Source organism: Mesoplodon mirus (assembly GCF_964341445.2).
Source record: "Mesoplodon mirus genome assembly, chromosome: 14".
NCBI lineage: Eukaryota > Metazoa > Chordata > Mammalia > Artiodactyla > Ziphiidae > Mesoplodon > Mesoplodon mirus.
In genome coordinates, this window is record NC_138990.1 from 62,946,189 (window position 1) to 62,961,806 (window position 15,618).

Here is a 15,618-nt window from a genome sequence, read left to right on the forward strand (position 1 = left end):
TCCATAGAATCAACTGCAAAAGAGATCATATAAGAACGAAAAAGTGATCCTTGAACTCGATCATATGGTTGTCACTGGTAGCCTTAAGAGAAGCACTTACAGTGGGTTAGTAAGGAGTATAATTTAGTCTGTACTGGAAGCATGAATTGAAATAAGGATGAGAACTAGACAGGGTCTCATAGTCAACTTTGTTTTGTTCTGTCTGGAGGCGTTGTAATACGATCAGGGGTATGTCTAACACCGAAGTGGCGGGTAAGTTTGTGAATGACGACAAGGCTTCTATAAGGCCAGATGGCCTGTCCTGGCGTCGGCACAATGCCTCAACTAAGCTTTTATTCTTTGAGCCATTTCTAGGGCGGGGGCCCTTCCATACAGAGTGCAAGCAAAAAGTGGGAGACACTCCTCCATCTGATCATTGAGTCACGTTTGTGACAGCTGGGAGTGGGGATGGGAATGCTTGAATTAAACGAAGTGCCCTGGTTCCCGTGGATCTTGGAATTTAGTAACAGGGAGGCTCCTTGCTGGAGGGAGCTAGGGAGACTCATTCACATTTTCCGACCGGGCACTCACGCCCTCCATTCAACAGTTTTCCTTTCCTTTTCCCTAAAAGAGTTGAAACCAGGCACAAAGCTTTCCGGCTTCTCCCACCTCAAGGTTGACCTTCCGCCCCCAAGCCCACCTCTGGACCTTCTCCGACCACGTGACCCTCTTCAGCCCCCGTGACTCGTCGCCGCCAACCCCTCCCCTCCGGCCGCAGCCCGCCTTATCCCGCCTCTCAAGACCACGTGACCCCCTCTCTCCCACCTGACTGGCTCCTCCCTTTCCCCCGGGCCGGACCCGGCCGCCGTCGCAGCGGCCCGACTCCAAAATGGCAGCCGCGCACAGCGCGCACCCGAGCGGCCGGACCTCCCTGACTCCCGGGCCTCCCCGCTCTCGCTCCCTGCCTCCCTCCTTCGGCCTTCACCTACACGCCTTCGGATTGGCCGTTAGGAATCCCGCCCCTCCAGAGCTCCGCCTGCTATTGGTCACGGTAGGCTGCCCTTCAGAGAGGCGTGCCCCCGCCGCCCCCCGCCCCGGGAGGTATTTTCCATTCTGGTGGGGGTTGGGGGGAGGGGGGAGGGGAAAAGGGTGAAGAGGGGGAGGTGGCCGGGGAAAGGGGTGGGGGCTTGGCGGGGGCATCCGGCGGAGCTGGGGTCTCCGGACTCCGTCCGGAGGAAGCGAGACTGCGCCCGTTCGGGCAGTCGGAGGGAACGGGACGGGACCGGCGGGCGGGCGGACTCGCCCTCTCGGTGACTACGCCGTCCGGGCCCGTCCTGCCTGGCCGCAGGTGCCCCTGGATGAGGCCGCCCCGCGCGCCCGGACCGGTGAGTGTCCCCGGTGGCCCGGCCCTTGAATGCTCCCTGGCCCCCGCACAGCCGTTAGCGGCCGCATCTCCGGCCCCCGGTGCTCGCGCCCGGCGCAGTCCGCCTCCGGCCGGCGCCTCCACACCCCGGGCGGAGGCAGCGCCGGCCCTCTGGCCGAGAAAAGGACGACGGGCGGGGAACGGCGGACCCGGGCCGCGAGCCCCGTGCAGACCGTGCGGCGCGTAGTGGGAGCTTGCGCTCAGTGGGCTCTTGATGCATTTCGTTGAATTGTTTTTCTGGTTGGAGGAACGTAGGGCCCCTAAGAGGAAGGGGGTCGCTCCGGGCTAGCCGGAGGGCGTTCGTGATCTGGGTCGTGGTGAATCGGGGGGGAGGTCACCGGAGATGGGGGTGTATTTGCGCGCGCTGCAGGGGAGGGGGCACCCGCCAAGTCACTTGGGGCTCTAAGGCTCCGATCCGGGGGTCCTCAAGGTCGACGACAAGATAGGTTCATCCGGAGATGAGAGAGGGAACTGGGGAGCTTGGATGGGGGAAGTGACTGGAGCACCTCCGGAGTTTAACCCGAGGTGGAAAGGGATGCGCAGGCGGGCGCTGGAAGACCCTCTGCAACTACTTGGGGTCCTAACATTCTTTGGTGCTGGGATTTGGGGATTCAAGCAGCTGAAGCGAAGTGACTTTCTGGAGAGGGAGTTGCATTTAAAAAAGGATGCTCAGAAACAGTTTAAGCACACAACTTGCTTGGTTCTGAACTTTGAGAGGTCGGGGTATTGGAATCACGAGGTGATTTCTCACATTTTCTTTCGGCATTCCAACCAAAAGGTGGACCTTGGCAGTTATCTTTTATTTTAAAAGGTATGTATGCGTTCGATGGTGTTTTACCAGTTACTAGTTTTGCTGGAAATTCTCAAACTGCACCTTGAAATTCTTGTAGCAGCTTCTCCATCTGCTGAAGATCCTTTCTTCAGGTCTCTCCATCCATAGCAGTAGCTTACTTCCAACTTAACATTTAGACTGGACTCCATTATTACAGTTTGCTACTGGCTTTTATTCTAGAAGATTAATAAGTAATTCACATGCTTTCTTTCCCTTGCTTTTAATTGTTTCTTTACAAGGTCATGCAATTTTAACTTTTTTAAGTGTTGGACTGGGAAGATGTTGGTAGGCTAGCAGCTCTAGAAAGCAGTAGGCAAATTTGGGAATCTTAACGTCAGATGCTTAGTTTAATTTTAATAATCTTGTATTTGCATAACGCTCTTGAGAGTTAAGAACATAGAAAATGTATACCAGGGTTGGTCCACAGAATCCACCTCTGTGGCAGCCCACGGAGGTTCTTCATGTCACTGAGAAGAGGAACCTAAGAAGTGCACAGCTAGCTTTTTAATCTTTTCTTAATCATATATGTTATCTTACTAATTCCTCACAATTTACAAAATAAAAGCTTTTTTTTTAAAGGGAGCACTTAAACATGTATGAGAAAATTTTGTAGATTATATTTTCCCTTTGCTGTAAAATGTAATTCATCAGAGAAAACATTTCTGCAAAAAGGTGTTAATATATTCAGTTGGCACCTTCTTAGTTATTGAATAAATAATGGATAATTAAATTTTTTCTCCCTATTGTCCTTGAATTTTACTATCCGTCTTTAGGGAAAATGTACTGGCACACAAAATAGTAGCCTAAAATATTGAAACCTAACACCTTTTAACATTATAATAGCTTTTACATTATGCACCTTCAGACTCATCTATGGCAAACCAGTGGTCACCTTTGTTTAGAATGGGCTGTTTTCTCCCATTGTAAAACTAAGGAAAAATAACCCTTAATGCCTGCAAAGTAGTGGTAATAACTAAACAGAATGAGAATGGGAAGCTTGGAAAAAAGATGTATGTGTATGAGTCACATTTCTTTTAGAGCTGGAAGAGTAGACCATGGATATGATTATGTTGCAGATCAGGAGACCGAGACCCAGACCAGTGGAAGGGACTAAAATTCTAGCTAGAGATGAGCCAGGATTGGTGGGCAGGTCTCTGAACTGTAGTCCAGGGTTTTTCTACTTTATGACATTCACATTGTTTGTTTCTAAAGCATTCTAGTGTCAACTGTAAGTGGTTTTAGGATTATGGGTGATGGTGCTCCCTTCTAAGGGTGGGGCAGTTTGGGTTGACTACTTTTATGCATGAAGTGACACAGAACAAGATGACCTTTTGTTGCAAAGTGTCAAACAGTATGCTGCAGTGTTAGTGGAAGTGCTGATGTTCCCCTCACTGGGAAAGACAAACTGTCATCTAGACTGAAGTATTAGATGAACTTCTTGGAGTAGGCTAGTGTGCTTTAACTTTTATGCTAAACATTAATTGCTTAAAAATTTCTCAGAATTCAAAAGGCTCTAGTATTTTCAAGATAAATTATACAAAAAATGATTACTTTAAGGAAGTGTGGGGGTTTTGTTATGTTAAAATGGATTTTGATACCTTTGCAAAGAGCAGTAGTAGAATTACATAATACTTATGAAAACATGATTTTGATCATAGTTGTGACTGGATTTGTATAATTAACGTTATGATCCTTGGCAAGTTATTTAACCATTATGTACCTAGGTTTCCTCACATGTAAAGTGAGGTTAGTAAAAGTACCCACCTCAATAGGGTATTGGTGAGGATTCAAAGTGTTTCCTTAGCACAGAGAAAGGGTGCAACAAATATTAGATATTATTTGTAATGTTCATTAGGTATGTTCAGGTACTTGTATGCTCATTTGTTTCCTTGCTGTTAACGAAGTCACTTTGTGGCTACAGAAAATTCCAGATAAATACATGATCAGTATTTATCATATTTATTTGATAAGTAACAGTCTGCTTTAAGGGGCACTTAGTGCAAATGATGCCCTCATTTATTTTTTTTTTTTAGTCCTTACTCTGTTCACCTTGGACCTTGAATTAGGTGTACCTATCAAGTTAGAGTGAAGGTGACTGTTTTTCTGAATGTCATTGGGAGACCCTGTTGCAGTTTCATTATTCTAGAATTAAAATGTTAGTAATTGATTTGCAGATATTCTACTGAAAATACAGTGAGTTCTGGAGTCCTACTGGTTAAACTTAGCTGAGGAAACCAGGGCTTTATAAGGTCTATTATTATTTGCAACCCCCTTCTCCCAATGGAACCTTGAGAAAATCACTGAACCTTGTTTTCTGTTAAATGAATATTTTGATGACTTCATTCATTAAACTGTTAGGTTTTAGTGATAAAATTTGCTTAGCTCCAATTTTGTAACGTTTCGTTCTTTTTGATTTGCTATAGTCCAGGCCTAGTTAGTCTCAAGAACATGTGGTTTAGCAAATGTGCTTTATGGTGACAGTGGTGGATTTCTTCTCCTGGATATTCTGGAGTTCTTCCTTATCAGGTTCTGCAGTTGATTTTATAGCAGCTCGTCTTCCGTTTACAGTCCTCTTAACTTTTATTCTCCCACATGTTTGTGGTCTTTCCTTCTCACAACATCTTTACCATCTGTACCTCCACGTAGCTTCTTACCAGCTGTCACACGTGAGCTTACTTTTTTTTAGACCTCTTTTTTTAAACATTAATTTCAGTTATTTTTAAAATGTATATCACATAATATTTAAAAATTACCCTTATTTTTAGAGTTTCATTGAATTGAGCCCATTTTACAGGTTTGAGATTAAAATCAGAAACAGGTTATAGCTCAAAAGCATCTTTATTATGCCAGTAGTTGATTTTTCCTATTTTGTTTTAGATCTCAGGCAGGCGTTCTGTTGGTGGTACTTCAGATGATAAATACATCCCTTTACTCTGAAGTAATGCTAACCATCAGGGCTAAGAGAGTTACATGGAGCCATCCAAAGCTTCCAGTCATTTTTTTTCTTTCATTGATACAGAATTTTAATGTTTGAGAGTGACCAGCTCCTAATCTTCTTCAGATAAATAGTTTTAATAAAGATTATGAAATTATTACAAGTTGTTGGCCGTTTTTGGCCTCATGACATGCTTTTAGGGATTTTGTAGAACTTAGACATGCAGACCTTTTCTTCACGTCTATTGCATAATCTGATTACGTGAATAAAATATTTAATTAAATATGGTTTCAAAAAATACCGTAAATACCATGCTATAATAAAAAACAACCAAGCATTGCTCAGTTTTTCATTAAGTTGATTTTCTTTATATATGTAAAAATAATAAACACATATATATGGAGTCTAAAAAAAATGGTTCTGAAGAACCTAGGGGCAGGACAGGAATGAAGACGCAGACATAGAAAATGGACTTGAGGACACGGGGAGGGGGAAGGGTAAGCTGGGACAAAGAGAGAGAGTGGCATGGACATATATACACCACCAAATGTAAAACAGATAGCTAGTGGGAAGCAGCCGCATAGCACAGGGAGATCAGCTCAGTGCTTTGTGACCACCTAGAGGGGTGGGATAGGGAGGGTGGGAGGGAGGAAGATGCAAGAGGGAGGAGATATGGGGATATATGTATATGTATAGCTGATTCACTTTGTTACAAAGCAGAAAGTAACACACCATTGTAAAGCAATTATATTCCAATAAAGATGTTAAAAAAATAATTATGGCTTATGAATTGCCTGTTAGTCGTATTGAAAATTCATGGGTACATGGACTGAGTAGATACAGACCATGCAAACTACTTTCTTAGCTTCAATGTAGATGTTAGAGAGTGAGAGTTAGAGATGTTAGAGAGTGAGATAGTCTAAATTATATTTAGAGGCTGAGTTGTGACCCAGGAAGGGGATCAGAAGTCCTGGAGATAACTTCCTTGAAGGCATTTATTGTAGTTACTGGCTGGCTACAAAGTCCGAGGAAGAACATGTTGAGTGTTGTGGGACATGGTTCTGAAAACAAGAATGATGTTGTACATGAAAATAATTATAAAAGGGGTTACCATTTTTTGACTGTTATGTTCCAGGCCAAGTGATTTGCAATCATTCTTTGATTTAATTCTCTTAACAGTTCTGAAAGGTGGGTGGCATTATCCAGTTTTATCAAAGAGGAAATTTGATTCAGGGAGGTTAAGTGACTTTCCCAAGTTGGCCAATATGTGGTACAATTGGGACTAGGGCCCTGGTCTTTTAGTTGTTAACCCTAAACATTTCCGGGATATTAGGAGGCAGCTTTTAAAACTTGTAATTGTTTAATTTAGAGTTTATGAAATGTTGTTTTACTTCTTTGCTGTGGCAACTTTGGATGTCATTACCACAAGAGGTAGTATCTAGATATTTTGAGAGGATTTAGAGACATTCCTTAAATTCTTGATTGTTAAGGAAATCTAGGGATGTTTTGGTGGACAGTCTTATCTGCAGTTCGGGCTGCCCATAAAATGTTTCTCCTGTTGCCTTTATAAAATGCTGGATCATTAGTGCGCATTAATAAGGGTAACATTAACAAAGAAAATAGTTTTTGGTGGAAAAGCCTACAGAGTAGGCGTCCAGCGACCTGGGTTCTTCTACTGGTCTGAAAGACTGGTGTGAAAACATTAGGATAGCATTGAAACAGGCTTAACGTTCTTGCTCTGGGAGTAGGGAAGGCCTGAGCTGTGTCTTAAGAGATGAGCAGGTGAGGAGAGGTTGTAGAGTTGTAAGCAGAGGAAGTACCAGTGTGTTAGATGAATCACTGAGCTGTATTTTTTTGAACTGTAATTTCTTCAAATGTGAGTTAAAATATAAGAAAATATTTTATATTTTACTTATAAGGGTAACGTATTGTATAGAAACTGTTACACATATTTTGTATTTGTTGATTTTGGAATCCCCCAAAAATGAGGTTCTAAGAACCAAGTAAATGTGAAAGTGCTTTGTAAGTTTTTAAGTGTTCTACCAGTAAGAGGGATAGAGGAATACTGATATTCTTGTGAAGGATGGACATAGAGGATGCTGTGAAAACTTAGGTAGCAGGAAGAGAAAAGTACAAGAGGAGAAACAGCAGAAGTGGAGAAGGGAGGTGTTAAAAGATGAAAGAAAGGAAGTGAATAGATGTGAAGAAGATTGAGTTGTAGTTCTCTTTGTGCCTGTCGATCAAAAGGAGGGTTATAAGTCTGTAACTGAAGACTTTTAACATTAATTTATGGTAAGGAAAAAGCTCAGCAGGTAGTTGAAACATTTTATTCACTTCTCCGTTTAGTCTACACTGACCATGTTAACAAGGCTATGAAAATAGGCTAATTGAGAATTGGCTGTATTGTCTGATTGTTTCCTCACTTCTGTATAGGTTTAGCTAATGGCTTTAAATTGTATAAGGGTGCTCATAAAAATAAAATAAGCTGCACTGAGTTACTGTTTATTCTAGATTTATTGAAAATAAAAGGGCATAGTGTGTTTAAGGAAAAGGGTGAAGTTTGATCTGTCAAAATGAGTGCAAAAGAAAATTAGGAAATCAGACTAGAACCAAGGTAGAATGGGAACAAAATGCCATATAGTAGGAGTTAGTTTTTTGTTTTTGTTTTTGTTTTTTGCGGTACGCGGGCCTCTTACTGTTGTGGCCTCTCCCGTTGCGGAGCACAGGCTCTGGACGCGCAGGCTCAGCGGCCATGGCTCACGGGCCCAGCCGCTCCGCAGCATGTGGGATCTTCCCAGACCGGGGCACGAACCCGTGTCCCCTGCATCGGCAGGCAGACTCTCAACCACTGCGCCACCAGGGAAGCACGGAGTTAGTATTTTTATTTTGTTTTATAGATGAGGAAGTGATACCAATAGTTTGGTCCATTAAAAACTGATTATAGCTGTAATGAAGAGTACAGGCTGGAGGGACAGAATTGAGACATTTATTCACCAAGGAATATGTATGGCAGGATGAGTGAATGAGGCATTTTCTGTGGCCTCTGGTAGGCAAATCACAGTCAAGGATGCCATTTAAGGCTCTGCCCTAGTTCAGGAACGAGATTATGATGGTCTGAATTAAGGAATTTGTAGTAGGGATAGAAACGAGACCACTGATTTCAGAGATATTTAGGAGTTTAAGTCCTCCAGACTTGGGTTAGTGTTTGGAGGTGATAGAAGTTGAAGACGAGTCTAAGGTTCCTGACTTGGCAGGAGAATAATATGTGCAAGTTTGAGAGAAGGGGAATACTGAGTTTGCTTTCAGATAAGTAGTTACACTTTTTAGATAAGTAATAACAAGATATCAGTTGGAAATAACGGGTCTAGCTCAGGAACATGGTTAAGTTTATAGATGTGATTTGGAAGGCATAACGTTTATAGTTGAAAGTTTTGAAATTAGACAAGTAATGACCATAATTCCTAAATAATAATGCATGCAGAACAAAAAGTAACTGCCAGTGCTGGCCCTAAGTTCGAGAGTGTAGACGTTTTAAAATATGTATTTTAAATTTTGCCCACCTCCAGTCAAACCCCCACCGCGTAGCTTTATAAAGAATATATAGAAGTATTTGCTGCCAGAAATATTTGTGTCCTTGAAATAGTGTACCACATCCTGTCTGGCCATCAGCATAACAGGGAATTTGTAGACAAATGCACTTCCTTATTCTTCACTTTAGTCTCTTTTTGGAATTCTCTTTGCTTCCTTGAGCTGGTGAGGTAGTCTGAACAGATTTTGAAGCCTGAAGGGTTTTTTCACCTTCTTTAAAATCTAGCCCAGATCAGCCCTATTCAACCATCTCTTTGCCTCTCTTTCTCTCCTACTCCTACAGCCCTATGGAGCTCAAGGCTCTGGCAAATAAAATGGCACTCCAGGAAAGAAAAGTAAAAACAGCACAAGAGAAAGAACCTTGAAGGGGACTGTAATCTTTTCAGTTCTCCCCCAAAGGTTCTACTCCCTAAGCCAGGGGATGGAGTTGGTGAGTCATTAAGAAGTGATGTCCAAATTCAGTAAAATAAATACATCTATTGGGAGCAAGGTCTTCAAGTGCTGAGGGAATTTGGAAAGAATCTGAGGTGGTTTAGCACTTAGTGGAAAAGATGAGTTTTTGGTTCAGTTTTAAAGGAGGTAGAAAGACAAGGCTGTGCAGCAAAAGGTAACAATAACATTATTAAAGAGGGAGGGAAAACAGTATGTACCAAGGAAGTAGAACATTAAGAAAAAACAAAGGAACTGGCGAACAGGACTCTTTATCTAAAATGCATGGTTTGGGATGGAGTTAATGAGAAATTAGAGTTGTTAAATGATTGAAGACTAAAATTTGGAGTTAGTACTCCTTGAACACATAGTAGAAAACAGAATCTGAACAGAAGAGTATTGTAACATGATTTAAATAGCAATTAAGCAATTATGGAAGATGACAACTGTTATATATAGGTTATGATGTATATGGTACTGATTAATTTATATACCACCCAAATCCCTTATATTTTCTCTTTCTGTTTTCTTATTATGTACTTCTATACCCGTAGTTCTCAAACTTTCCTGGGCATAAAAATTATATGAAGCTCTTGTTTGAAATATAGATTCATCCATGTTACATGTAACAGTGTTTAGTTCCTTTCAGTTGCTGACTAGTGTTCCATTGTATGGATATACTATAGTTTGTTTATTATTATTGTGGAAAGGGTTGTTCTAGTTTTCAACTGTTATGAGGAAAGCTGCTATGATCATTCCTGTATAGGCTTTTTGTGACACATGTATTCTTTACTTGTGGGTGAATACCTAGAAGTGGAATTGCTGGGTATATGGGATAGGTGTGTTTAACATGAGAAATTAACAGAACAATTTCCAAGGTGGGTTCACCATTTTACACTCCTACCAGCAGTGTTCCCTCTTCCTTTCTTTTAGGGAGGAGTTTGGGTGCAATTGATGTTCTTCCTTAAATGTTTGTAGACTTCACCAATGAAGCCATCTGGACCTGGAGTTTTCTTTGTGGAAAGGTTCTTAATTAAGGGTTCAGTTTTTAAAAGAATAGGTCTAAGACTGTTTTGTGCTACAGGTGGCAAGGTTAAGTAGCTGGGACAGAGACCAAAGCGTGAAATATTTTCTGGTTCTTTATAGAAAAAGGTTGCCTACCACTAGCTTAGACCATTTACACTTAATGTAATTAAGGTTGGATTAAAATGTACTATCTTACTATTTGTTTACTATTTGTTCTTTTTTCCTTGGTTTCCTTGTCTTCTTTTGGATGGATTATTCTTTATGGTTCCATTTTATTTTTTCTGTTGGTTTATAACATATTTCTCTTAAAAAATTTTTTAGTGGTAGTCCTTCTAGTTAATTAATAACAGTCTGCCATCAAATAATATTATACCACTTCATGAGTAATGCAAGAATTGTACATGTTACAATTTCTCCTTCCCATCTTTTGTGCTTTTTTGTCATACATTTTGATATGTGTGTTTTAACCCTGTTGCTGATCTTTTTGCTTTTGTCAGGCAGTTACCTTTTAGAACAATTAAAAATGAGAAAAATGTCTTTCTTATTTGTCTCATTTTAATCACTTCTTTAGATCTTCATTTCTTTGTGTAGATTCAATTTTGTGTCTAATATCATATTCCTTTTGCTTGAAAAACTTCCTTTTATATTTCTTTAGTGCAGCTTTTTCTCTCTTTCCCTCTCTCCCCACTTTGTCCCTCATTTTGCCTTCAGTTTTGGAAGTTATTTTTAGTAGTTACAGAATTCTAGGTTTTCAGGTTTTTTCCCCACTTTTGAGCACCTTAAAATGTTATTCTCCATCTTCTCATTTGCATAGCTTCTGACAAGAACTCTGTGGTGATTTTTATATTTGTTTCCCCATATGTAATATGTGTTTTCCCTTTGGCTGCTTTTATGATTTTTCTCTTTATCACTGGTTTTCAGCAACTTTATTATGATGCTCCTTGGTATGGTTTTATTTGTGTTTATTCTTGTGGTTTATTGAGCTTCTTAGATCTGTGGGTGTATTGTTTTCATCATACTTGTAAAATTTTTAGCCATCTAACTTCAAATTTTTGAATTCCCGAGTATTTTTCTCCTCAGACTCCAGTCCTGCGTATGTTCATTCAGCCACTTAATATTAGTTCACAGGTCACTGAAGTTCTCTCCATTTTTCTTCTAATCCGTTTTTCTTTTCTTTCAACGTGAAAAGTTTGTTTCCCAGTCTTCAAACACACTAATTTAAAAAAATTCTCCTTTGTCTAATATGCTGTTATACCCATCAAGTTAAATTTTTATATCAGGTGTTTTTTTGTTTTTTTGTTTTTAGTTCTAGAATTACCATTGATTAAAAAAAATAACTTCCACTTCTCTGTTAAGATTTTTCTTTTTTTCATTATGTCCATGTTTTCCTTTAAGCCTTTGAACTCTTTTCTAATAGCTATTTTGAAGTCCTTGTATTAAAATTCTCTTTATCCCTACCACTCCTGGATCCTGATTATAGGTTACCATTTCTTATTTTTTCATACATCTGGTAATTTCTTTTGGGGTTATGGTGTTGAATATTTGCCTTGATTTTTTTTTTTTTTTTTGTCTTTCTTTCTTGAGTATTAAGTTTTATTCTGGCAGGCAGTTGCTTTGTGGATCAGATTGATCTTTTGAGTTTTGTTTTCAGGGTTTTTTGGGTTTTGGTTTTGGGCGGTTCTAGAATGGCTTTCAGTTTAGGGCTAGTTTGGGCCCATTACTGAGGCATGCCCCTTCTTGTGTCTCACTTGATTGCCCCATGTGTTCATCAAGGTTTATTCATCCCAGCTGGTGGAAACTGAATGATCCTGGCCCTGTATGAACTCTGGAAGTTGTTAGGCTTAGAGCTCCCTGGTATTTGTTATTTTCTTGAAGTTTTTCTTTGTCTAGCCTCATAGATTTACATAACACACATACGCAGATTGGTGTTTAGCCAGAAACTCAGGGAGACCTCTTCTGTAGATTGTTGAGTGTTTCTGTTTAGTTTCTTCCTTTATGGTAATATGCCGTGCAAATTCTAGTCGTCTCAGACTCCACAAATTCTGAGCTCTGTCACCTCAACTCAGTGAGACCGTTGGCTCTGTTTGGGTTCCCCCTCCTTTTGTTGTAGTTCCAAACAGAAAGGTGGGGCGATCTTTGAGTTCACCTCGTTTCTTTCCCTTTTTTCAGAGATCATATTTCCATACTGCCTGTTACCTATAACAGGCAGTATGGAAATATGTCTGAAAATAATTGTTTTATGTTTTGTCTTGTTTTCTACTTGTTTGTGTCAGGAGGACAATTCTGGACTTTGTTGGTCCCTTTTGCCTTCATTTTTGAAGGGTATTTATGCTGGATGTAAAATTTAAGTTGGCAGCTCTTTTTTTTTTTTTTTTTTTTCCTTGTAGCACTTTAAAGTCATCATTTCAATATTCTCTCGTTTAAGTTGTTTCTGATGAGAAGTTAGTAGCCATTCTTACCATTGTTCACTTGATGTAATACGTCTTTCCCCCCTCCTCTGGCTGCTTTAAAGATTTTCTCTTTATCTTTGGTTTTCAGCAATTTTATTTATTCTAGGACTAGATTAGCCCTAATACCAAGACATGGCCTTTCTGAGATCTCTATCAAATGCATGTCATGTTCATTGAGGTCTCTCTACTCTAGCTGCCAGGAATTTGAACAACTCCCAGGTAGTTGTTCAGCTCATGCTCCATAGTTGTTCTTTCCCCAGATTTTGTTCTTTGACTCACCTCATGCAGTTTTGCCTTGTGCATATTCAGCTTAGTTCCTAGGCAAAGGATTAGGAGATCTCTCTACAGGTTTTTGAAACTTTTTCTCTCCACAGCTCCCTTCTTTCTTGTGTTCTGCTCCTTAAATTCCATACCTTCAGTAGCCTCAGACTTGGAGCTCTAATTTTCTCAACTCAGTGAAATATCTGTGTTCTTTGGGGGTTCCCCTTCCCTGTGGCACAAGCAGAAAGCCAGGGTGTTCGTGAGTCTTTGTTTCCCTTCTCTCAGAAATCACAGTCCTATGCTGCCTGTTGTCCAGCATCTGAAAATTATACTTAATATATATTGCCCCGTTTGATGGGCAATATGTATAAAGTATTATTTTCAGATGTTGGACAACAGTCAACATAGGACTGCCTTTCATATCAGGAGGTCATAACTGGAAATGGAAGTGTAGAATTTCATTTTAATTTTTCTTCTTTTTAAAAACTTTTTTGCCTCACGGCTTGTGGGATCTTAGTTCCTGACCAGGGATCGAACCCAGGCCCTCGGCAGTGAAAGTGCAGAGTCCTAACCACTGGACCGCTGGGGAATTCCCTAAAAACTTTAAAAATTTTTGGTACAGTATATCATACCTTTTAGAGTATGGCTTCATTAAAAAAATAATGCCAGCTCATATTTTAATTTGCAAGCCATACAGAGAGCTACAAAGAAGGAAGTTCAAAAGAAAGAAAGAAAGAAAGCTCAAATATCCCAAAACCCAGAGTTTACCATGGTTACCTTTATCATTTCAGATCTCATATTGCAAATCGCACATAGAAGAATAATTTATTTTTAAAATGGATTTATGCAGTTCATGCTATTTTTAATTAAAAGCACTTAAATTTAATGAAAGGGGTAAATTTATTAAACAGAAGCAACACTGGAAAAATGGTTCAACCACAGATAAATATTTATTTACTACAAGAGATATTTCCTAAAAGATTTTTCTCTAAGGTTATGAAATAAGATTGTGGAAAAAGGCTAAAAGGTTAGAATCATTATGTCATAGTTGGCATGCTTCAATAGGTCTCTCATATAAAAAAGAATCACATGTTGGCAAATACCTGCTGTTGGTAGGAGAAAAAATTGGTACAAATTTCTAAATGGCTATTTTAGCTCAAGCTGCTATAACAAAATACCATAAACTTATGGTATTATAAACAACAGGTGGCTTATAAACAACAATTTATTTCTTACAGTTCTGGAGCCTTGAAGTTCGAGATTGGGATGCCAGCATGGCTGGGTTCTGGTGAGTGCCCTCATCAGGGTTGCAGACTGCAGACTTCTTGTATCCTCAAATGGCAGAAAGAGAGCTAGCTAGCTCTCTGACTGCTTCTTATAAGGGCCCTAATCCCATTTATGAGGGCTCCATCCTCGTGGTCTAATTACCTCCCAAAGGCCCCACTTCCAAATACCATCACATTGGGGATTAGATTTCAATATATGAATTTTGGGGAGATACAAACATTCAGTCCATTACAATGGCAATTTGGCAATATTCAGAATCCTTAAAAATGTTCACATCCTTTGCCCCAAATTCCATTTTTAGGAATTTATTATAAGCAAATAAGAGATGTGTACATTATGTGTACACATGAGTGTGTGTGTGTGTTATTCATTTCAGTGCTATTTATAATGTTTAAAAATTAGAAGCCTGTTAAATGATTAAATTATGATACAGCCATATAACCAAATACCATAAAAACATTATAAATTGTTTTTTAAATATTTTGTTTAGTATACTACTAATAAAAATAATTGGCAGGTGATAAAAATCATGAGCTTTAAGACGTTTAAGGGTGTAAGGTATAAGAAAATATTCAAATATAGTAAATGAAAAAAGTTAGATGATATTTTGGAGTATCTTAAAAAGGATATATTTATTTAAAAAATAGGATGTAAAATAAAATATGCTGACTTTGAGTAGTTAAATTGTGGGTTATTTTTCAATTATATACTGTTTAATATTTTTCTACAATAAGCATGTACTATGTTAAAAATCATACAAAAAACTTAATTTTTAAAATTCTGATAAATTGAATGATTGGGAGGATGAGGGAAGAAGGATTTAAGTGATTGTAGTTTTTCTCATCTTAATCATGCCTCCTCCACTTTTGCAGGTACTTTAGCTTGAACTTTATCTGTATAGATTTAGTGAAACAGGCATTTATTCTTATACTGTATACGTAATATATATCCTAAACTTTTTCTAATTTAAGGCAATCTCCCATGTTTCACAGTTTAAAATTGTGGGTTTCTATCAAGCACTGCTTTGTACACTTGAAGAGATTTAATATTGCTTTCTTTCCCTTTTCCATTTTTTTCCAGAGCTGTTTTTCTAAGTTTTTGTCTTGCTTTCTCAGCTAGTGTTACTGCCCACCTCCTTGCAGATGCGGATGCCCTTATGTTAAAGAAAGAAGTCGTAGTCTTTAGTTTTCTTAATAAAATATCACATTTGCTGTCTCAATCCCTAGCATCTTAGGCATATGGACCTGGTGCTCTTCAGGAACTCACTCTAGTGACTCAGCTTCACATTTTTTGCTATATATTGAACCTGTTAGAAATCCAATGGAGAAAGTTAATATTCTAAAGAAGAGCAAAGGAATGTTGTGGTTAATGAATAAAGAAATAGACATGTCCTCCAGGGAGGTATGAT

The 15,618-nt window shown here is 39.4% G+C and overlaps 1 protein-coding gene across 4 annotated transcripts in view; it reads left to right on the top strand.

The window, feature by feature from the left end:
• Positions 1–649: 649 nt before the first annotated feature.
• Positions 650–15,618, top strand: part of SOCS5 (suppressor of cytokine signaling 5) — a 58,906-nt gene continuing 43,937 nt past the window's right edge. Inside the window, exons 1-2 of one of the 4 annotated variants that reach the window (XM_082642831.1) lie at positions 650–1,030; positions 14,162–14,211. The gene's annotated coding sequence lies outside the window, so the exon portion shown is untranslated. Of the gene's footprint in view, positions 1,031–1,160; positions 1,365–14,161; positions 14,212–15,618 lie in introns of those variants that run through there. The other 3 variants (XM_082642830.1, XM_082642832.1, XM_082642829.1) reach the window with 3 other exon arrangements.